Source organism: Lactuca virosa, chromosome 3 (assembly GCF_052849685.1).
Source record: "Lactuca virosa cultivar CGN04683 chromosome 3, Lactuca_virosa_CGN04683_v6, whole genome shotgun sequence".
In the NCBI taxonomy this organism is placed as follows: domain Eukaryota; kingdom Viridiplantae; phylum Streptophyta; class Magnoliopsida; order Asterales; family Asteraceae; genus Lactuca; species Lactuca virosa.
Genome location: NC_136428.1, coordinates 199,885,413 through 199,910,159, shown reverse-complemented (window position 1 = coordinate 199,910,159; position 24,747 = coordinate 199,885,413).

Here is a 24,747-nt window from a genome sequence, read left to right as displayed (position 1 = left end):
ACGGCCGGAAGTGCAGATCCCCTCTGTGATGGGCCGAGGTAGGCGACACTCAATTAGCTAAGGGATGAGTTCCTGACAGCACTCTCACCGGTCCAGAAATCTTCCGCGAAACCACCGAAAAGATCGTACAAATCCGAGCACGACTTAAAGCCTCAAGAGACCGATAGAAAAGCTACGCAGACAAACGGAGGAAACCCTTGGAATTCCAGGTGGGAGACCGAGTCCTTTTGAAAGTCTCACCCTGGAAAGGCTTGATACGCTTCGGAAAGCGCGGAAAGCTGAATCCAAGATACATAGGGCCTTTTGAGAATCTCGCTAGAATCGGCCCCGTAGCTTACAAACTCAATCTACCCCGCGAGCTTAGTAATGTGCATCCTACCTTCCACGTCTCGAACTTGAAAAAGTGCCTATCCGAAGAGACTCTCATAATTCCACTCGATGAAATCGAGATCAATGAGAGCCTCAACTTCGTGGAAGAACCTGTGGAGATCATGGACCGAGAGGTCAAACGAACGAAGCAAAGCCGCATCCCGATTGTGAAGGTTCGTTGGAACGCCAAACGAGGACCAGAGTTCACTTGGGAGCGCGAGGATCAAATGAAACTTAACTATCCTCATCTCTTTGCTTAGTTGTGTTGTAATAACGTAACTACTTGAATAAAAGCACTTGGGAGCGCGGGACAAAATTCCCTCTAACGGGGGGGATGATGTGACAACCCGAAATTTACTCCGTCACTGTAACCCGTTTCCGTTAATAAAAGTTAGTTCTATTAAAATTTTCCGTTAACTTTTATTTATTTAAAATAATTCATTTTGAGTTATTAAAATAATATATATTTAATGACGGAATAAAAGCATCTAAGTCGGGTTACGGTTAGTTTACCGAGTAAAAACATTTAGCTCCGTTTAAACGACAGGGTATGGTGGGTCCCCACTAGGAAACCATATATAAAGGAGGAGTGTCCACCTTTAGAGTCTTTTCCCCACCTTGGAGCTTTCTCTCTCTACCTTCTCTCTCTAAAATCGAGTTTGGCCAAGGATCATCACTTTCAAGCCTCAAAAATCAAAGGTAAACCCCCCTAACTTGATTTTCTAGCTTGGTATTCATGCTATTTCGAGTTGGATCATCCAAATACCCCAACATGCATGTGTTTACGGTTTGGGGAGCCTCCCAAAACCGTAAACTCCTATGTGAGGGTTTTGAAGCCCCACAACACTTCCAAACCTTCTCTAATGCTTAGATATAGCTTAGATACTTGCATGCATGGACTAAGGAACCCAAGATCATGACTGTTTGGCCATAAACTTGAGTTTACGGTTCTTGAACATTCAAGAACCGTAAACCCAAAACCGTAAACACCTCAAATGGTGTTTTGATGCCCCTAAACCCTTCCTTAGCTTGTTTGATGAACTAGAAACTAGTGTAGATGAGCTTAGGACCCTAAAACATGAAATGGTTGAAGTGGTCAAGGGTTTACGGCCGTAAACCCTAGAGTTTACGACCGTAAACTCCCAAGGAGTGGTCCAAGGACCGTAAACTCCAAGGGAGTACCCAATTGAACCCTAATCACTTCCCAAGCCCTTGAATTGACCCTAGGAACCTTCCTTGTGATGCATGAGACCTTTAGACACACAAACTCACCATTTCCATGAGTTTACGGCCGTAAACTCATGGGGGAAATGGTCTCCCAACCGTAAACACACTTAAGTGTGGCCAAGTGAAGTGTAAACTCCATAGTGAGGCCATACACTCCTTAGATACAACCTTTAGCACTCCTAACACTTGAAACAAAGTGTTTTCATACATTAAAGTGCCTTTACTCACTTAATTAGTGATTACACAACTAATTAGATACTTTATACATCACTACATGTTACATAGGATCCGTGTGTGTGTTCAAGTCCTCACTTGACACCTAGCATCCTACCCGGCGTTTCCATCCACTTCACTCACTACAGGTGAGTTCATACCCCTAAATGAACCTTTTTAAATGTTTTTAACTGTTTTATGGGGGGGAATACAAGTTGAACCAAATAAGTTATAGTAACAATCGCATGTGAATTATAACTTGCAACCAAAAGGATTTTCTACACTATTAATTGTTTTTACCACCAAAAAGGGATTTTCTATATTTTCAACTATATTGCCAATTAAACTGTTTTCAAATGCTTACCAAATTCATTTTCGTGTTAAATCACTATAAAACTATTTTCCAAAATTCGTTTAAACTAATTTTTATTCTCAAACCATATCTACACCAATATATTTATATAAGTAAGACTTGAAGGACTTAGGACTAATAGCTCACCTTATTTCCTGTTCTTGTTTGATTGTGGGCTTAGGGTATTTTGTTATTAGTCCGACTCTCGTTGAATTCTTAGTTATATATCTTATATATTTGTGTCAGATATAAAAGTTTTCATATCAGTTCAATGCCTTTGAATATCAAGGACATACAACCAACATTACTATTTAACTATAATAGGTATAGTTAAGGATTACTACTCAGTGCTGCTATTGCCATGACAACTACCAGAGTCAGTTCAGTTGTGAGTCATTATATGATATGTACTATACAAGAGAACACTATATACTATACAAGGAGAACATTTCATACTATACAAAGAGAACACTATATGCTATACAAAGAGAACAATACATACTATATAAGAGAACTTACTAAAATAGAATGTGGCATACTATTTCTCGATACGACACATCTTTGTGCTATCACCACGTAACCAGAGTCTCCTGGAGGGAGAGCGGGCATTATGTGTATAGATCTATACGGGACAGACACTCCCACATCCCGACTGCTAGCTACAGTCCGAGCCGTCTAGGCCCAGGGGTGACAAAATGTCACATCACTACATATGACTCGGAGGGTCAAAGGGATTCGATCGTCAATCAGCATGGTTACGTACGAGTTCACATTCAAACCTTTAATTAATACTTTAAGAATTAAAGGCAACAGACTCCCTGAGGGTATTGTACATTTAATACTACCTGGAGCCTGCATTTCATTACATATGGCTGACAGTGATACTGTTGGGGTAAAACATTTTTCTCATTACTATACATGAATAAAGTCTAAAACTATATTTTTAAACTAATAACTACTGGGAAAACTTGTACATTATCAAATGAACAAACAAACCATCGGGTCTTGGTGAAGACTACTTTTTCTGGAAAACATAGGGTTTTCTAGGGCTCGTACTATTTTCGAACATCGAAACTTTCTTTTACAATGTATAATTGTGAATATTTGTATACAGGAAATGACACTAAATACTTATGAACTCACCAGCTTTATGCTGATAAACGTTTTCAAAATAACTTGTATTCTCAGGTCATCAGTAGACAGGTACGGATGCAGCTTTTGAGAAGACGGAGCACATAAGACTCCACTTTATTTTGATTGTGTTTTTGGTGTCTAACATTTGTACCGAACACGATTGTATTACAATTATTATCTTAATGCAATGGATGTTGTTGCTTGTCTTTACTATTATGCTTTGTTATGATACTGTACATGACGTCCTCCACCCCAGAACGTATTCCGCCGTTCTCGGTTTTGGGGTGTGACAATGAGTGGATGATGTAATGGGAATAGTTGATGTTGAGACAGAAACAATAGGAGTAGAAATAATAGGACCTTGATCTTCATGCTTCGAACCGCCTTCACCCATGTCGACATTTGCATCCGTATCAGATACGTGTGCAGGGATGCCTGAAGTTCGAACCTCCTCAAAAATTGATTTGGCAATCGAAACTTCGGGTGGTGTGATAACTATCTTCTCAGGAGTGGAACTTTGAATAAGATGAGTGAACTCTGGAGTTTCTGGAATTCTTTATGCATCATCTTCAGTCGACTCAGTGGAAATTACCAACTTTCGAGCCTTCTTCTTCTTTTTCTTTGACAACTTCTTTGCCATATCCTCAGCCCTCCTTTTCTTCGACACCGGAGAAACAGGTGTTAGTACTTCTCTAATTAACACACCTTGATGTGTAATTTGGGGTTTTCGAATCATTTGTTGTGTAGGAGACTTGCGTTTATGAGAGGATTTCATTTTAATTCTTCGAAACATTCCTGTTTTCGAAGGAATGACAACCTTTTCTTGTGTTTCTTCAATGATGGGCTCAATCACTTGTGTTTCATCAACAGATACTCCAACAGTTTCAGGCTTTTTCTTTGGAGACTTCGAGGATGTTGAATCCTTGGTTTTCTTATCAGATGAAGCATGATCAGCCTTCTTTGACTTTTTGGACTTCTTCTCTTCCCTAGGCAACAAGATCCCAGTCTGAACAGAAGAATCGAGTGTTTTCAAATAGGCCACTAAAACAAAATTCGTAGGATTAACCCGTTTGAGCATCGCATCTGGAATTCGAGCCATAAATGGGAAATCATCAGCATTATCTACAACTTCCTTCGGATAATGATATGATTGAAAAGTAACTTTCTCTTCGTCATTTGGTACCATAATCCCTTCCTTATTATAAAAATACTGCAAAATAAGGCTCCAGTATCGTGCACACGAAATACCATGAACTGCATTCGTATGTTCGATACCCTTTTGGAATTCCTTCCATAATTGTGTGGAATAATCCGCTTGAAGATCATAGTATAGGCCTGCAACCATTGCATACACCTCCATCCTTCCTTTGTCTAATCCAACTGTTCTTCCGGTTAAACATCGGAGAAAAATCCAAATACGAAATTTCATAGCCGAGGAAGACCAGATTTCTTAAAGTCACTTTTCTTTGACAATGGGAGCTGATATCCCATCTCATTAAACATATGGACTATTTGTGGGAATGTGAAATCAACATAAGGAGGTGAATTCGGAATATCAAGAATCTGGCAGAAGAGTTTCTTGGATAGCCTAACCTTTTTATCGTTCGCCAGATGGAAAATGATCGTATCAGATGCTTTATTGTAAGTTGCAGTGGATCCTGCTTGAGAAAGCCAGGATAATAGAACAGAAAAGGAATTGAACATTGTCGTGGATAAAACAGAGTGTTTCAGAGCAACGATGAACATCTTCAATTCCTCTGGGTATTGAGAAACTTCACCATCCACGTAATAGTTAGTGGATTGAATCTTCATGACAGGTGCGGATGAAATATCTTCAGTGGATGGATCGACATGAGCAGAAGTCGCCATTGTTAGGGTTTTGAAGATCATGATGAACAAAGAAATTGTGAATTTGTGCTTTTTGATCGCGCAAACTGAGAATGAACCCTTGAATCCCCTTTTATATGTAACCCTGATTTTTGAATTTGAAGCGGGATGCATTTAATGAGATCCGACGTGGCACCTTGAAAATCGGACCATTACTGCATAAAAGTAGCCATGCGTCAAAAAGGAACTGTCACTTCTCCTAGAGAACCGGACATAATACCATACGTCATATGTAGACATCCTGTATTGTTATCCCCAAGATGATTTGTAACCGTTAGAACCCTTCGAATGGAGGCAGGGCTCTTTCACTTTTGGGATAAAAAGCAAAGTCATATGCCAGATGTTCGAAATCATCAGCCTGAGTTGGTAACGAAATGTACTTCAATATTTCCATCTTCCACGTGATCCTTGATAAAATGATAACGAAGAGCTATATGTTTAGTCTTCGAATGCTGCACAGGATTATGACAAATTCTTATTGCACTTTGGGAATCACAATATAATGGAATCTTTTTCATATTAATTGCATAATCATGTAATTGACTTTGAATCCATATTATTTGTGAAGTGCAAGCAGCAGCAGCCACATATTATGCTTCAGCTGTTGAGATTGATACGCATGTTTGCTTTTTCGACTACTAGCTCACCAGTTTGCCATCAAGAAATTGACATCCACCACTCGTGCTTTTTCGGTCAAGATTACAACCACCCAAGTCTGCATCCGAATATGCTTGGACGAAGAATCTAGTTTTCGAAGGATACCACAATCCTAACGAAATTGTTCCTTTAAGATAACGAAATATGTTCTTCACAGTAGTGAGATGTGGTTCTCGTGGATTAGACTGATACCTGGCACAATTACACACAGAAAACATGATATCAGGTCTACTTGCTGTAAGATAAAGTAATGAACCAATCATGCGTCGATAAAGAGTTATATCAATGGCTGGTTTATCTAACGACGGTGTCAACTTTACACCTATTGCCATTGGAACACGTAACTTCGTGTTATTCGTCAATCCAAACTTTTCGAGCAAATTTTTCGTGTATTTTTCTTGATTGATGAAAATTCCATTTCTGTTTTGACGAATATTCAATCCAAGAAAATTATTGATTTTTCCCATCATGCTGATTTCAAATTTACTTTTCATCAAATCTTCGAATTCTCTAGAAAAGATAGGGTCAGTTGAGCCAAATATAATATCATCAACATAAATTTGAACAAGCATAAGGTGATTCCCCACTTTCTTTCGAAATAATGTGGGATCAACAGATCATTGTTTAAATTTAGATTGTTTCAAAAATGATGTAAGAGTTGCATACCATGCTCGTGGTGCTTGTTTCAAACCATAAACTGCCTTATCTAAAATATAAACATGATTTGGATATTCTTCGTTAATAAAACCTGGGGGTTGTTCCACATAAACAGTCTCTTCGAGCTCTCCATTTAAAAATGCACATTTCACGTCCATTTGATAAACATCAAAGTCCTTATGAGCTGCATAAGCCAGAAATATACGAACCGCCTCGAGTCTTGCGACAGGGGCAAAAGTTTCTTCATAGTCGATTCCTTCTTGTTGTGAATATCCTTTAACAACAAGTCTGGCTTTGTTTCGAACAATATTTCCATCTTTGTCGGTTTTATTTTTGAAAATCCATTTTAACCCGACAATCGAAACATTGTCAGGTTTAGGAATTAATCTCCAAACCTTGTTTCGTTCGAATTCAGACAATTCAGATTGCATTGCAACAACCCAATCTGAGTGTTCCATTGCATTCTTAACTATTTTTGGTTCAATTTTAGATATGAAAACATTGAACATGCAAAATTATTGATGAGTATTCAGTACCTCATTCTTTCCACGAATTTGAGCTCTTGTTAAAACTCCCTCTTGTGGATTCCCAATTACTTGATCCTTCGGATGATCTCTTGTCCATTTTTTCCATTGGTGGATATGTTGGATCAAATTCCAAAGGTGCATCTTCGTACATTTCATCGTTTTCTGAACCTACAATTGAACAAGCATCATCAACATCATCATTATGCTCCCCCTTAACATTAGCATACAATCTTTCTTTCTCCCCCTCGAAAGAATGTTCTTCAACATTTAAAGTATTCGAATCCAAGTGCTCCCCCTCCACTGGATTATTTTGCATACTTTCGCCTTCTTGAGGAATTGATATTGATTCATCAGTAAACTTCGTACATTCTGGCATGTGATTATCAGAAGCATAAACTTCAGCATCGACTGCATGATCTGAAATTCCAAAAATCAAATCATAATCAATATCATCCATTTGTAAAGATTCAGTTTCAACTTGTGTTTCTTGTAAAATTGGATGATTGGTAAATTTATGCTCATTTTGTTTAATATAGTAATCATCGAATGTGAGATTGAAAGTTTCTTCCACTTTTCGTGTTCTCTTATTTAACACACGATATGATACAGAATTATACGAATATCCAAGAAAAATCCCTTCATCAGCTTTTGCTTGAAATTTCGAAAGATGATCCTTGAGATTCATAATAAAATACCTACATCCGAAAACATGAAAGAATTTCACATTAGGTTTACGATTATTCAGAATTTCGTATGGTGTAATATTAAAATGCCTGTGTATGAAAGATCTGTTCTGAGTAAAACATGCAGTGGATATGGCCTCAGCCCAAAGATATTGAGGTAAATTCGCATAAGCCAACATGGTTCTTGCTGCTTCGCATAGTGAGTGATTCCTTCGTTCTACAACACCATTTTGTTGTGGTGTGTAAGGAGATGAAAAATTATGCGAAATCCCTTTGTCTACTAAAAATGAATCAAGAACATTGTTCTTAAATTCAGTTCCATGATCACTCTTGATTTTTCATACAATCTTCTTCAACGTTATTTCCATCTTTTTGATAAAGTCAATCATAATTTGTGCAACTTCGGATTTAAGCCTGAGAAAATAAACCCACGTAAATCTGGAAAAATCATCAACAATAACTAAAATGTACCGTTTCTTGTTGAGAGTTGAAACAGTCGAAGGGCCACACAAATAAATATGTAAAAGCTCCAGAGGTGCAACAATTTTCGAATCTATCTTAATTGGATGACCTTGTTTATGTTGCTTGCCAACTTCACAAGCTGCACATAAAGAATCATTATCAAATTTAAGGACAGGTAAACCTCTTACCAAATCTTGTACCACCAGTTTGTTGATGTTTCGAAAGTTGAGATGTGAAAGTCTTCGATGCCATAGCCAGCTTAGATCAGATGTGGCTTTCGAAAGAAGGCATACAACAGGTTTGCCCACAATAGGATTGATGTCCAGAGTGAACATGTCACCTTTCCTTTTGGATTTCAGTAACACTTCGTTTGTGTTGACATTCGAAATAATACTTCCTTCTTCATTAAAGAGAACTTGATTGCCAGTGCCCACAACAAGTTGAGAAACACTTATCAAGTTATGTTGAAGACCTTCAACATATGCAACACGATTCACTGTGAATTGTCCATTTGTGATCTTCCCATATCCTTTGACTTGACAATTATTGATTGTTCCCAAATTTTACTATTCCAACCTTTTTGAGACTTCGAAAATCTCGTAAATTCTCCTTCTTCCCAGTCATGTGACGAGAGCAACCACTATCAATATACCACTTATTATCATATTGCTCGTCACTCAGTACCTACAATCAGTGGAAAAATTTAGGTGCCCAAGGCTTTTTGGGTCCTTGGAAATTAGATTTTAATTTCGAATGTAATGAAGAACTTTTAACCCAATCACAAACTTTGGTTTTGATACTGTCAATTAAATTCACTTCATCATCTAAAGGAATATGCATCATGAATTTTCTCAATTGAATATGCATTCGACTGATATATCTTTCCTTTACCTTCAAGCCAATAATCAATGTTCTTCCTTGAAGTCATTCCTTTTTCACGTGACGTTTTCATAGTTTCTTTCTTCGTATGATTAGGAAAATTTGGCTTTTGAGGAACAAAATCAACTTTAGGTTTTGCTAGATAAGAAGAAACATATTTTGAATCACTTGTTGATTTAAAATTTTGTCGTAGAACAAATGTTTGATTTGGATTAGGTTTATTTGAAAATGCTCTTGATTTGTTAGTTTTAGAAACTTTCAAAAACTTTGGTTGCTTATTCACTTCAGACTTTGTATTATTTGATTTGGATGAATGTTGAGTTTTCGTTGAAAAATATGAATTTTTGGCTTTGAAAACATTTTTGTTTGATTGTAATTCAGACATCTTTTGAGACTCAATATTTTAACAAAATATTTTCTTTCTTGCTTGTCTTTTCGAAATGTTGTTTTTCTTCGAAAATTTGTCAATTTGATCTTTAAATTCCTTAGAATTTAGTTTTTACAACTTTTTCATTTTCTTTTTCAACAGGTTTTGAATTCTCTTTTTCAATTTTTGATTTTTCAACCCACTGTCTTTGTGGTTTTTGACGTTGAAATACATACGAATTCTTTGTTAAGTTGTTTTCAACTATGCTTTGATTTGCGAAAAAACCTTCTTCAGTTGTTTTTGAATTATCCTCCTCAACCAACTTCTTTAATTATAGTTTGATTTTCTCAACATTTCCAGTTGTGACGAAAACTTGATTTGGGAAAATGACATCATCTGTGCATTTGAAATTAGGATAAACGACTGTATTCGTTTCAAGATAATGTTCACCTTTTTCATTCATTACTTTTTCGAACTTTTGTGTATCACCATACACTTGATCAACAACTATTCGAGGAATTTCTTCTTCCTTTGAAGATTCCTTTTCTTTCGAAATTTTCTCTTCATCTTCATCATCACTATCGTCAGTTTGGCTGTCTTTGAAAGCCACGAAGTTCATTTCACAAACTCTCGAAGTTGAAGGTATATCAGTTTCATTTTCAACCATCAAATCCTTAACTTTTTCTTTCCCTTTAGATGTTGAAGCAATATTAACAACAGACAACTGAGAACAATCAACATCTTCAAGCTCACTAATTTCACTAATATTATCAGAATTATCCTCAATATCAGCAAAATTAGATTGAGAATCAGATGTTGAATTCTCAGTCTTTTTCAAAATTCGAATTTGTTCAGATTTAGTCAAAGTATCATTTACAATATCAACTAATTCATTCGCATTAAGACATTCATCAACTTTAATTATTCCATATCTATATTTATCATTCGGAACTTTGTTAAAATCACCTATTTCTTTTTCACAGTCATACGAAATGTTGTCTACCGTAGCTCTTTCATAAGATAAAAATGGCAGCAATTTTCTATGTTGTTCTTTACTGATTTCGCATGAATGATGAAGTTCAGTTAATTTCCCATACAATCTTTTAGCCGAATCACAGTAAATATTCCTCTGGGCTAACAACAGTTTCGTTTCATTAGACAAATTATCTCTATCTATCATGATATTAGTTATTTGAAGTTCCAAACAATCTATCTTAGTAATTTTCGAATCTAGTTTCTTCTGTGTCTCTAGCAACTGCATAGACAGCTTCTTAGCCTCATTGCTAGCAGATACCACAATCGAATCAAAATAAGTAACAGTTTCATCGAAAGATACTAATTCAGAATTATAAGCATGTATTGGAATATTAAAAGATTCAAGAATATTACGTACCTTCGTGGTCATCGGAGATTTGTCAGCAGCTTTTGATACGAAGCATCTCCCATGAACTTCGTATTCCTCCTCATCTGAATCTTCTTCCATCTTTGCATACATTGCTCCGTGGGTTGGATTTCGCATCTCCTCATCATCTGATCCAGATGACCAAATTTGATAAGTACCATCTTCTTCTTGTTCACCACGAGCAACTAACGAAAGATTCTTTGCCTTCGCACACACCTCCTCCAACTTTTCCACATAATACGCTTCATCCTTTGTCTTATTCTTTTTCTCATCTTTCTTCCTCAGCATGCAATCAATAGCTAAATGATTAGCTCCGTTGCGATAATGACAGTCAATCCCAGCATTTCCCTTTAACTTCTTCTCTGTTTTTCCCTCAACAAATTTTGTATCTTTCTTCTCTTCCTTTTTCTTCTCATCCCCAACACTTTTACTCACAAAATTCCCTTTTGTCTCAGATGATTTTTCCTTCGGATTAAAAGGCTTTTTGAATAATTTTTTCACACGATTGTTTGAATAGAAAGCAATTGCCTCATCATCTGAGTTCATGATGAACCCTTCTTCTTCATCCGAAACATCTTTCTCAGCTTCCCTTTCAAAGATCTTCGAAATCAAAGCTAGTGGACCTCCCAAACTTGCCTTCGATTCTTCAGCAATTTCGTTCACTTCGCTTTCATGATACTTCAGCTGATTGTACAAATCATTCAAGGTTGACGTATCAAAGCTCTGTTGATTCTTAACCATCATGCTCACACTACGCCACTCCTTACGAAGACCCATAACAAAAATTAAATTGAACTCCATGGTTCCATATCGATTGCATCGATAGATTAATTCATTAAGACGATCGTAGTAAACTTCAATCGTTTCACCATCTTTCTGTCTGAAGTCCTTCAGTTCCACTAAGCATTGTTTCACAGAGTTAACTTTTGTCTTCTCACTCCCCTGAAATTTCTCCTTGAGATTGTTCCAGATCTCCTTTGCAGTTGTACAACTCCTCACATAGTTGTAAACAACTGGAGGCAAAGCACCTCTTAGTTCTCTCACACATCTCTTCTCTAGTTTTTTCAGACGATCAGACTGATTTTCAACTTCGGAACTTCCAGAAGATGATCCAATTGGTTGAACATTCATTGGTGGATTGAGATTGCCAGAAATGCAATTCCACAGTTCTTCATCCAATCCATTTAGATAATCCTGCATACGATCAACCCATTGATCGTAATACTCAGGAATTAACATAGGAATTTTGGTGGATGATCCTAGAAGATGAGAAAACGAAGTCATGGAATTAAGATTGAAAGACGCCATTGATGTACGGAATAAATCCGTGAGAATTTTTTTTTCAAGAAACTTTGAGAATTTGACAACAAACTATATGATTCAAATCAGAATCACTAGTAGAACACTCGATTCAATGATTCAAATGCAGAATTGAATCACAGACTAAGATCTAGACAATTTTTCACTTTCAAAAAGTGTGGAATCTTTTGAATCAAAAATTAATTCAAAAACCTTTTGAACAACATGAAAATCAGATCGGAGATATGATTCTTGCTCTGATACCAATTGAAGAAACAATGAATCGAGTAATGAATTAATCAGAGTATGAACTCAAGTAATGATGCGAGATTTAGACACATGATGTAAATATGATCTTGTTTCAGCTCAATTACGCTTTCAAGTTTTACAGATTACAAGATGTAATTCTGTAAAAGACTTCGTTACTATGACCCTAGTAAGCACTCCTATTTAAACGAGAAGAAAGCGTACAAAAAATATACTAAGGACTAAGCGTTAAGCTTCGAATACAATGCCCTAGTAAAATAGATTACAAAAATGTTCGAATACACTAAAACAAACTTCGACTAATTACAACACTTCGACTCTAACACCAGCTACTACTCAAAGATAGATCTCAGATCCGTATACCATCAACCTAGAGTACAAGAAGACGATATTCCAAAAACAGCATTTAGAACTCGTTATGGTCATTATGAGTTCTTAGTTATGTCTTTTGGATTGACCAACGCCCTAACAGTGTTTATGGATCTCATGAATCGTGTTTGCAAACCATACTTGGATAAATTCTTGATCGTATTTATCGATGATATATTGATATATTCATGAACCAAGGAAGAACATGATCAACACTTGCAAATAATCTTGGAATTACTAAGAAAAGAAAAGTGTATGCCAAATTCTCCAAATGTGAGTTTTAGATTAGATAAGTACAACTTTTAGGTCATGTAGTTAGCAACGAAGGAATTCATGTTGACCCATCCAAGGTTGAAGCAATCGGGAATTGGGAAGCACCAAAGATGCCAACAAAGGTGCGTCAATTCTTAGGACTTGCTGGCTATTACCGTAGATTCATAGAGAATTTCTCCAAAATAGCCAAGCCGCTTACAACACTAACCCAGAAGGATATGAAGTTCAACTGGGAAGACAAACAAGAAGCTGCTTATCAGAAACTAAAGCAAATGTTGTGTAGTGCACCAATCATATCCCTTCCAGATGGGACATAATATTTTGTCGTATACTGCGACGCATAAAATCAAGGATTGGGATGTGTGTTGATGCAAAGAGGAAAAGTTATCGCCTACGCATCACGACAACTTAAGGTGCATGACAATAATTACACTACCCATGATCTTGAATTGGGAGCTGTAGTTTTTGCACTAAAAATCCGGAGACATTACCTATACGGTACTAAGTGTACTATTTTTACTGACCACAAAAGTCTCCAACACATCTTCGACCAAAAAGATCTTAATATGAGACAACGAAGATGGGTTGAATTGTTGAATGATTACGAATGTGAGATTCGTTATCATCCCGAAAAGGCAAACATGGTAGCAGATGCCTTGATCCGGAAAGAATATATTAAACCCTGTCGGGTACGAGCATTACTATAACTATCCATTCTAACTTTACCGCACAAATTAGAGAAGCTCAACTTGAGGCTCTAAAAGAAGAAAGCATCAAGAAAGAAGCTTTGCGAGGAATGGAAAAGCAATTTATACAAAAAGATGATGGAACACGACACTTTATGAACCGAATTTGGACGCCTAAGTTCGGTGGAGTCAGGGACTTGGTCTTGGAAGAAGCTCACAAGTCCAGATATTCCGTGCATCCAGGCTCTGACAAAATGTACTTAGATTTAAAAGTACATTATTGGTGGCCAAACATGAAGGCTGAAATTGCTACTTATGTGAGAAAATGCTTGACTTGTTCTAGAGTAAAGGAAGAACATCAAAAGCCTTCCGGTTTACTTCAACAACCGGAAATACCTGAATGGAAATGGGAGCAGATATCAATGGACTTCATCACCAAGTTACCCAAAACTCCTAGTGTGTTCGACACTATTTGGGTAATATTCGATAGATTGACTAAGTCCGCCCATTTTTTACCAATTAAGGAGAACGACAAGATGGAGAAGTTGACTAGAATTTATCTTAAGGAAATTGTTAGATTGCATGGAGTTCCAAATTATGTTATTTCTGACTGAGATAGTAGATTCACTTCACGATTTTGGCAATCTCTACAAAAATCCTTAGGACACGTCTTGATATGAGTACAGCTTACCATCCACAGACTGATGGTCAGAGTGAGAGAACCATTCAGAATTTAGAAGATATGCTCTGAGCCTGTGTAATAGACTTTGGAAACGCATGGGATACTCATTTACCGTTAATTGATTTTTCCTACAACAATAGTCATCACACCAGCATCAAGGCTGCACCGTTTGAGGCTCTTTATGGACGAAAATTTTGTTCCCCAATATGTTGGGCAGAAGTTGGAGATACGCAAATGGCCAGAGAACGTACAGGTGATACCTTACGTACTGGACCAAAAATAATCCACGAGACAACTAAAAATATTGTGCAAATTAAGGATCGATTAAAGGCTGTACGTGATCGTCAAAAGAGCTATGCAGACGTAAGACATAAGCCTTTAGAATTCCAAGTTGAAGATAAAGTAATGTTGAAGGTCTAGCAAGAATTGGTTATGTAGCATACCAACTTAAGTTGCCTCAAGAGATAAGAAATATACACGATGTTTTCCACATATAAAATCTCAAAAGATGTCTATCCGATGACACTCTTGTTGTACCTCTCGATGAGATACAAGTCAATACCAAACTCAACTTTGTAGAAGAACCTGTCGAGATCATGGATCGAGAAGACAAACGATTAAAGAAAAGTCATATTCCTATAGTGGAAGTTTGATGGAACTCTTTACGAGGACCTGAATATACCTGGTAACGTGAAGATCATATGAAATAAAAATACCCCCAACTATTTGACAAAACCCATCCACAAGATAAATTTCAGGACAAAATTGTTCTAACGGGGGGAGAATGTAACACCAATCAAAATAGGTCAATAACAATCACATGTGATTATGCCAATCATGTAATGTGATTTTGTTAAACTAGTAATGTGATAAACTTAGTATGTAGTTCATGATAAATTCTAATACAAATATGAACTATCATACATACTTTATGATACAACTCAATGTATACATCCATATGATTCCAAAAATATAGAGAACGTCTAAATCTGACTTCGCGTGAAGAAGATATGATAAACCCTAACACTATAAATCTCTATAATAAGAGGAATTTAAAATAGACTTAGAATTAGCTATTGGACTCCAAAAGAGAGTTGTATTACTCGTAAATACCTGCGCGTGGATATAAAGAACGTCAAAAACGGAGTTCGTATGCAAAAGTTACAACCTTCCAAAGATACAACTATCTGAGAGCGTGACACGTGTCAGAAACCCTAATCTGACTGAGCTCACGACGTGAGCATAGATGTTCACGACGTGAGGAGTCAAAACGTCACATTTCGAAGCTAGAAGACGCATGTCAAGTCTACGAAGTGATAAGTCAAAAGCTCACGACGTGAGCAAGGATTTTCTCACGTCGTAAGGAGTCAAAGGGACACCATCCGAAGCTAGGGACCAAATAGCGGGTGTACGAGGTGAGCAGGCATGGCTCACGATGTGATCATGTATGGCTCACGACGTGAGAGGACAAAAATCAGCCTATAAATAGCCATTTCGACCCCAAGGCTTATTACGCCTAAATCTCTTCCTTCTCTCTCGTTTGTTGAGGCCATTTCGCATCCCGAGCCCGACGATCTCGAACCGCTAACTGTTTCTAGTTAGATTACATAAAATCATGCTACTAGGGTGAGTTTCACGGCCCCACTTTTTAATGTTTTCATGGGAAAACGCATGCTAAATATTAAATACAAGTTAATACTATAGTTATATGATATTATGTTCGTTAATCGGGATATAATTATTTTGTATCTATACAACTATCGTAAACTTGTTAACATGCTGTTGTTATAGAAGTATGCTAATATAGATCTTGAGTTATACTTACGATTCTATATATATGTTGTGTGCCATACAGTTCTAGAGTTATACTCAGAAGTTCTATATGCTAATTGATAAGTATGTTGTTATTGTTGGTTTTATGTCAAGATAAAACCAGGTATGTTATATGTTGTTATTATTGGCTTTATGTTAAGATAAAACCTCGTATGTTATATGTTGTTATTATTGGTTTTATGTCAAGATAAAACGTGGTTTTACCTCAAGTTATAGATGTTGTATTGCCTAAAGTGTTATAGACCTATGAGTAATGTTTAAAAGCATAGTTTAGTAACTTAGGGTTTTAGACACGAAAATGCTTCTGTTGTTAGAACTATAGGAAGCCGACAAAGTCTACATTAGTTATTGTATTCATAAATTAAGATTGGGGATCTTACTGAAAGTCCTCTGACATGTAACTGTTAATCCCGTGTGAGCGAGGAAGTCGTGTATGAATAATATACGGGTTGACAACCCCACTCGTGGTTGCTAGCTACAACCCAACATAAGCGAGTGACGAACTGTCCTTTTATTTGTTTATTGTTCCGGTGTCAATGAAGCGTGCGGTATTATGTATATGTTGTGGAAATCCTCATGGAAATCATGAGTGGCCGTCCTCATGAAAATCATGAGTGGGATCTATCAGAGGTTTTGTATGTCATAGCAGCGGTTACAGACTCATGGTAGCAAATTGTTAGAAACATTATACATTGTCATTATACAAGCATTAATGTTAAGTATTCGTTTCCTCATACTTATACCCCAGGTACATGGAATGTTTAGGTATACCACTTATCTAATAAGTAAACTATTATACCTAATATATATACTAAATGTTGGAGAGTCAAAATGATACTTTCAAAACTATACTTTTGAACTCGAAAAAAGTATTATTTCATATAGAGTCAAAACCCGTGGACTCAACGACTTTATGTTGACGTATTTTCAAAATGCATGTGTTTTCAGGAACTTGATAAAGCTGGTATGTTACTCGAACATGAGAAGTTTTAATATTATCCTTTATGTTCGTTAAGAAGTGTGCAATAGTCGGATATTATGTAATAAGTACTAGGAAAACAATAATAATGTAACTTTCAACCATTAATAAAGGTATGTATTTTAGTATTGTTCAATGTATGTTATATAATTGTGATACAAAGATGAAGTTACACCGCCCGGTGTTTCCGCCGACGGCCGGGGTATGACATCAGTCAATTGTTAGTAGGCCTCATTCACAAGCCATTCTATAAGGGGGTATAAGGAAACAACCTATAAAATGACCGTTGAATGGGTCTTTATTCTCACACACCGCTTCCTTGTGTGGTGGAGGGTCATTAGCCAAACGGGCTGATAGGATACAACCCCTTAAAATTATAATGCTATTAAAGTACTAGAACCTTTTATATAAATCCCAACTCTAGTTACTTTAGTACAAAATGTGAAATGTATGCTAATCCATGAAATTGCACATCACTCTTTATACATCATTAGTGGAGCGTGTGTGGTTAACCAAGACACTAATTTGGGGCTATAAAGTAGAGTGATGGACAAATCGAAAATTATCATTGTTAATTGAGCATGTGTGGTTTACCAGCACATTAATTTGAGATGCTAAATGACATTGAGGTTGTCAAGCGGGTTTACATGGTTATTCACATCTTATTTGTGATCCTCGACATCTCAGTCAAAAATTGAAGAGCATAATCTGAGATTAAACATCTCATTGATAAGATTCAATGAATCTCAATTGATATTGGAATTTCATATTAGATTGAATTTGGTAAATTTGTATTACCTACCTTAATAAATTCATAATTAGATCACGACATCCCTCTTATTTTGTTGTGAATTGTATTTTGGATCCTAGCCTTGAATATTTATTTTGGGTTAAAAATATTAAGGATTTATATCGCTAACTAAAACTATGTCTCTTTATATAGATGTCTGGAAACGGTGATCTCGTTACTACTCAAACAACCTCATCCAACACAAACTTCTCCCTACTCTCGATTCTGGAAAAGTAGAAGCCCACTGGTCCTAAATATATGGACTATACGCGAAACTTGAAGACGAATCTTCGATACGAGGGCAAAGAATACATCCTCGAAAATCCTCTCATTGAAATAGATCATTCCACCACCACTCATGAGGAAATCGTTTCCCATAAAAAAAAACACTCTGATGATGCCATTAAGGTCTCTTGCATCATGATGGTCACTATGGTACCAGAATTGGTCAATTTCTATGAGGACTATTAGCCATATGAGATGAGTCTAGACCTTGCATGAAAGTTCCACAAGAACGCGAGACAAGAGCGCTACAAAGTGGTCAAGTCTCTTATGGCATGCAAGCTTAAGGTAAGAGAATTTGTCTGTGCTTACATACAAAAGATACAGAGATATGTGGAGCAACTACAAAGGCTCAATGTGTCATTTGACAGGAGTTGGCCATTAACATTTTCCTTAGCTCTTTGCCTCCTAGTTATGATCAGTTTGTTCTAACTTATCATTTAAACAACACAGAGAAACCACTGACCCAAATCCATAACTTGTTGCAAACTACTGAGTCGGGGATGAAGAAAAATCATGCTCCTTCTGCAACAAGTGCTCATGCCCTAGACATTTGATCTATCAAAGGGAAAAATGGAAGGCTCCTTCCCAATCCAATAGGAAAGGGAAGGCCCATGCTGGAGGGTCTAGCAGTGGGTCCAAGTCAAAGCCCAACTTTGATGTCCCTGCGATCAGTGATCCAAATGAGGTCATTTGTTTCCATTGTGGAGAAAAGGGTCATTAAAGAAAAAGCTACCCCAAATACTTGCTGGACTTGAAATATGGAAATATCAAGGCATCCTCATTAGGTACTTACTAATGCAAGTTAATAACACACAACTTTCTCATTATTTGGTCCTTGATACAGGATGTGGTTTCCACACTTGTTCTGATTTGCATGGTCAAATAGAAAGTAAGGAAGTGGATCATGGGAAGCTTAATCTGATAATGTGGAATAGGCGATCTTCACTTGTTACCAAGAATGGGACATATGGGCTTATGCTTAGTAGTGATTTTAGGATTGATTTGTTGAATTTTTATTATTCATCAGAATTGACACGAAACATTATTTCTTTTCATGCATTGTTCAGACAAGGTTTTAAATATTCTTTTGATAATGATTTTGGTTCAATTTCTACTTTCAAAAAATGGTGTTTTTATATTTAAAGCTTTACCTTGTAATGGAGTGTATGAAACTGTGACTTGTATTGATAATCTAGGCAATAGTGTATTTCATATTGATTCATCCAATGGTGTGGACAAGACATGCTTGTGGCATTGTCGTCTTGGGCACATAAACAAGAAACGCATCGCCCAAATCCAAAAGGATGAAGTGTTATAATCATTTGATCTTAGGACAGATGATGAATGCGAATCTTCTTTAATGGGCAAGATGAAAAAATCACCTTTCACTGGAACATGTGAAAGAGGTGAAGGATTGTTAGACCTCATCCATACGGATGTGTGTGGCCCATTCAGATCCACCACAAGAGATGTTAATCGATATTACGTGACATTTATAGATGATTATAGCAGATATGTTTATATCTACTTAATCAAACATAAATCGTAAACCTTTGAAAATTTCAAAGAGTTTAAGCACGAAGTCGAGAATCAATTAAGCAGGAAAATAAAGATGCTCAGATCTGATAGAGGTGATGAGTATCTTAATATCGATTTCTACGACTATCTTAAGGAATGTGGAATTGTTTCACAATTAACTCCTCCCAGAACACCACAACTTAATGGTGTGACTGAGAGGCGTAATCGAACCTTACTAGATATGTTTCGTTCCATGATGAGTCAAGGTTTTCTTTCTATTCATTTATAGGGGTATGCCTTAGATTCAGCCATACATATCATGAATATTGTTCCAACAAAGAAGGTTTCCAAAACACCTCATGAGATGTGGACAGGGAAAGCTCCCTCACTCATACATATCAAGGTCTGGGGTTGTGAAGCACTCGTAAGACGAGAGACTCACAAAAAACTTGAACTTAGATCCGAGAAGTGTTATTTCATTGCTACCCACAAAATTCCTTTGGATACTTGTTCTACAGACCTAGTGAGAATGTGGTCTTTGTAGCTCGAAGATGAGTCTTTCGCGAGAAAGGGAGAGAGAGAGAGAGAGAGAGAGAGAGAGAGAGAGAGAGAGAGAGAGAGAGGGAGAGAGATCATATTCAAATAGGATAGTGGGAGTGCTGTTGATCTTGAAGAAATTTAAGAGTCATCCAATGAAAGAACCTTAGAGAACACTAGTACGCAAACCGAGGAAGAAAATCCAGTTGAGCCAGTTGACAACTCGTTACGCCATCTTCATTCCAATAGGGTTAGCATGTCATCTGAGTTCTATGGTTTTCATATTACTACAGATGGTGATACGTTTGCCAATGATCGTATACTGATAAATTTGGATGAACCTGCTAACTACAGGGAAGTAATGGCAGACCCTGAAGCTGCTAATAGAAGGAGGAAATGGGCAGTGAGATTCAGTCCATGTATGATAACCAAGTATGGAACCTGGTTGATCATGAACCTGATCGAAATACAGTCGGGTGCAAATGGATCTTCAAGAAGAAGACTGTCATGGATGAGAATGTACACACCTATAAAGCTAGGTTGGTTGCAAAGGGCTTTACTAAAATCTAAGGGATTGACTATGATGAGACCTTCTCACCAGTAGCTAAGATAAAGTGTGTTAGAATCATGCTTGTCATAGCTGCATTTCACGATTATTTAATATGGCAGATAGATGTTAAAACTGCTTTCCTTAATGAGAATTTATCTTAGGACGTCTACATGAGTCATCTAGAGGGTTTTGTACATCCAGAGGGTTTTGTACATGCCAAGTTTCCTGATAGGGTGTGTAAGCTTAAGAAATTCATTTATGGTTTAAAACACGCATCTCGTAGTTGTGAGTCTTTTGTATATTTCAAAGCTAGTGGGAGTATAGTGACCTTCCTAGTCTTGTATGTTTATGACACATACTGGAAAAAACATTCCAACTTTGCAGGAAGTTAAGTCTTGGCCTGGATAGTATATTGCTATGAAGTATCTAGGGGAAGCGACCTATATTCTAGAAATAAGGATTCATCGGGATAAAAAGAATCATATTATTGGTCTTAGCCATATAACATATTTGGATAAAATACTGAAGCATTTTAGTATGGAGAATTCAAAGAAAAGGGGAAACGTCTATTCATAGTACTATTAAGTTGAGTAAGAATCAAAGTCCTAGTACTGATGAAGAGATGTCTGACATCAGTCAAGTCACATATGCTTCGGCTATAGGATTGATCATGTTTGCAATGACATGTACTCTACCTGATGTGTCTTAGGCTTTGAGAATGGTTAGTCGATTTCAGGGGAATCCTGGTAGAGCCCATTGGATAGCAGTGAAGAATATTCTTAAGTATCTACGAATAACAAAAGACATGTTCCTAGTTCTTGGCAGTAGTGATATGTTAAGAGTAAGTGGTTATAGTGACGCCAAATTTCATAAGGACCAATACAAATTTTGTTCGCAGTCTGGATGGTTATTCTTATTGAATGGAGGAGCGGTTACATGGAAAAGTTCCAAGAAAGACATGGTTGTTGATTCCACCTGTGAGTCGGAGTACATTGCAACGATTGAAGCATTAAAGTAAGCGTTTTGGCTAAAGAACTTTATCGGAGATCTTGGAGTGGATCCATCGATTCAAGAACCAATGGAACTATTCTGTGATAATGAAGGCACGATTGCTTTGACAAAAGAACCAAAGGATCAAGGTAGATCCAAGCATATGAACAAAAAGTATCATCACATTCGACATCGGATTGAAGAAGGAAACCTTCTGGTGAAGAAAGTATCATTAGAATATAACGTTGTAGATCCTTTTACAAATGCTCTAAGCAGAGTCAAACACTACCAGCATGCTATGAGCATAGGCTTAAGAGATGATGTTAATTTTAGTAGTTAGTTGATATTTTTTGAAACCTGTAACAAAATAAATGAAATTGATTTGGTGAATGAATAATAGAGAATTATTTATGAGTATCGTACTGCCTTGTTTAATTATTCTTGTGTTTCTTTTTGCATGTTTATACTTCCTGAGTAATTTGAATTATTCAAACTTCCACAGTCTTTCATACTTTTGGAAGTAAGTAGTGAATTAAGATTGTCATGAATTGATTGTAGATTGTTGATTGAGGTTAAGAGATTTCAATTTGAATTGCTATAATATTCATGAGTACTTTGAAAATAGGTATTTTACGTATTGGACAAACCTACGCTTAGAGATTACTTCATGGATCTTTTCACGAGTAATTATAAGACGATAATATGTTCTATTTTTCAAACGGAGATACATAAGTTGTAATTTATGAATCGGTTGTGTATTGGTATTACGTAAATGCAATAGTAACTTGATGTTATAAACATAGTATCATATATGATTTGGTGAGTAAAGGTTACCATTATGTAATAAAAGTTTATCCGAACCTTTTTCCCTAACAGGAAAAGCGATATCATTGGGCCCCTCGATGATTTGATGTTGACATTATAAGGGATAGGCCCAACCACGACTAACTGATGTGTTTAATTTGTAGTCCAATAAAGTCATTACAAATTAGGAAATCTGGAAATCAAATCTTAGATAATGAGATTGATTTTGATCCATGTCTTGTGTCCATATGATATCTTGAAGAACAGAGAAATCGCTAATCACTTATCTTAGGGTCGACGACTAATTTGAATCAGAGTTTGGCAGTTGCTTAGGAAAGCACACTTTGTTGTTTACTTCAAGGTCTATATTTTCAATTGTAGTTACAGACTTATCCAAGTGGGAGACTTTTGGATTATGGTGTCTAAGCCAATAACTAAATTGATATATTATTGAATTTGAAACAATGTCATTTTTGGGTTGCCCTTAGAACTAGCAACTGAGAAGGGTTGCATTTGGAGATAGAGGATAATTTGTTAGTTTATTATGTGAATAATAAAATAATTAGAAATTAAAATAAATTATTTATTAATATATATTAATTGGAAATCATAATTATTAATTTAGAATTAATCAAAAATTAATTGTAATTAATTAAAATTAATTAAGGTGCAAGGACTGTAGCTGAAAATGTTCAAACATTGAATAAGGGAGGGGTTCCAAAACCTTCCCTTGTGGACGGTTTTGGAGTGCCCTTATGCGGTATTCTGGAAGCCTCCCTGATAAAAGGAAGCTGGAAAACTATCGGGATTAAATATATTATTATTTTATTCCAGATTAGGGTTTCCAGGGTTATCCTATCAGGTATAAATAGGACCCACCCCAATTTTCGTTTACATATATACAATTAGAAGAGCCAAATTTTTGATCCTCTCTCCTCTCGCCTCTCGTGTTCTTGTTTCTAGGGTTTGGGTATAAACCATTAGAGGCATCACCTCTTTGGTGCTAGGCTTTCCAAGTTCAATAATGTGACATCCCCATTTTTACGGCCAGAAAAGACCGATTTTGTTTATGCTTTATAAAAACCAGAGTGTCCTTTTAATACAAATGTTGCGGAATTTGTTCCCAGAAAAACATGATAAAAATGTTATCAAAGCATTTCCGAAGAAATGTATTTTTATTCATTTCAAAACATTGGGATGTCATCGTCAATACAGAAACATAAGCATAAACAGAACTTACATTCATTTACACTAGTGATCTACATCTCTTTTAAATCTCTCAGTGTAAAGTAGCTTCATATCGTGTGACAACCCGAAAATCTCTGTCTCTAAGTTACCTCGATCATTGAAAGTCAGAGTTGTTTCTGCTATCCTTTGGCATTGTTTAGGGTCTGTTTGAGTGTTTTAAAGCTAGTACATTCAAGGTTTGGTTCTGAGGATGAGTTCTTTTCAGTTCATCGAGTTGCATTCAAGCCGAACACTCCTTCAAGAGGAGTGTATGGCTGTACACATGGGTGTACGACTGTACACCCATCTATGGTCGTGAACTCACCCCATGTGTGTCATATTCCTTAATTTCCACCTCAAGAGCTTCTAACCTTAGTGTTTATTCGAAGCTGGAGAGTTTGACTCGTTCCGGAAACCCTTCCCAAGGTGTGTACGGTCGTACACAGGGTCCACGGTCGTACACCACCTTCTATATATATATGAAGTGCTCATTTTCTCCTCATTTTTCCCTCCTCCCAACCAAGATCACTCCTATTCTCTCTCAACTATCATCGGCCGTGAACACCCCCAAAGGCTCCAAAAACGTAAGTATTTCAACCTTAAACTTGTTATACATGAAAGACCACTAGATCCCAGCCCCGATTCATCATAATTCGTCATAGTTCGTCATCTTGAAGGGTATACGACCGTAAAACCTTCATAGGTTGGCCGTACACACCCAAAAAGGGTCCAAATCAAGTGTTCTACCCATCTTCTTGTTTAACATTAGACCCACTAGCTTCCCCATGGATCGAATCACCCATTTTGCATGTTCCTTCTATGGGTGTACGGCCGTACACTCC